A 1,279-nucleotide genomic window follows, 5' to 3' on the forward strand; every position below is an offset into this window, starting at 1 on the left:
ATCGGTATCGGGCCCGATACTGAGCTCCTGTACTCGTACTCGTACTCGTTAAAATGCCCCGATACCAAACGCCGATACCACACAGCATGTGACAAGCGCCATATTCAGAACAACAGACAGTAGAATGGAGTGTTTCTGTACCCAATATTTAAAAAATGTACAAATGCAATAAAAATATTGGTATCGGTACTCGGTATCGGCAAGTACCAAAAATAAAAGTATCGTATCGGGCGAGTACTGAAAAAAGTGGTATCGGTGCATCCCTAGTATATAGAGTACAAGTGTCAGTAAACAAGATTTTCTTCTCATTCTGCTGTAATCTGTATTATGTAGCATGAGCGCAGGGTTCAGGGTCTGTTTGACAGTCATGGTCAGTGAAAGCCGATCCCTCAAACTACTACAGCCGGCTTCATGGGGCCATCGATCAGGACGGGGGAATTCCTTTATGGCCTGTCCCAGAGAAAGGCCTCCACTAAGGGATTGTGCCAGCCATCGATCTGAAGCCTCAGTTTTATTTTCCCCACGGGAGTGACCAAGGCCTGATTTAGGAGCTGTGTTACACACAAACAGAACAACAGCCTTAAAGCAGTAGTTCACTCAAAAATGCAATATTTGCTGAAAATTTACTCACCCCCTTAGACCTTCCAAGATGTAGATGAGTTTCTTCATTGGAACAGATTTGGAGAAATGTAGCATTACATCACTTGCTCACCAATGGATCCTCTGCAGTGAATGGGTGCCGTCAGAATGAAAGTCCAAACCGCTGATAAAATATCACAATATCACAATAATATATCACAATAATCCACAAGTAATCCACACTCCAGTCCATCAATTAACATCTTGTGGAGCAAAAATCTGCATGTTTGTTGGAAATTAGAAATGTTTAATTTTAAACCGTTTCTTCTGTCCATAATCCATAATATTGCTTTCTCCAGTGAAAATGTTGTCTGGTCTGAATCAGGAGAAAAACATGTAAAAAAAAACAACAAGCCAAAACAGTCCAAAACATTTCTAAATAAATGCATTTGTGATCCATTTGTGATGTAATACTAAATTTCTCAAAGATGAAGAGCTTGAAAAGAGTCCGCACATTCAAACATTAAAGCATCACAAGCGAGATGAGAACGATATATGCAATTTAGCAGTTAGCTTGGCATTGAAAATGGTCAACATGTGACCAAAACGTTTGCCTTGTTTTATTCAGTAAATTGCATATATCGTTCTCATCTCGCTTGTGATGCTTTAATGTTTGAATGTGCGGACTCTTTTCAAGCTC

This window comes from Sinocyclocheilus rhinocerous, unplaced genomic scaffold (assembly GCF_001515625.1).
Source record: "Sinocyclocheilus rhinocerous isolate Xijiao unplaced genomic scaffold, SAMN03320098_v1.1 scaffold1956, whole genome shotgun sequence".
NCBI classification, from domain to species: domain Eukaryota; kingdom Metazoa; phylum Chordata; class Actinopteri; order Cypriniformes; family Cyprinidae; genus Sinocyclocheilus; species Sinocyclocheilus rhinocerous.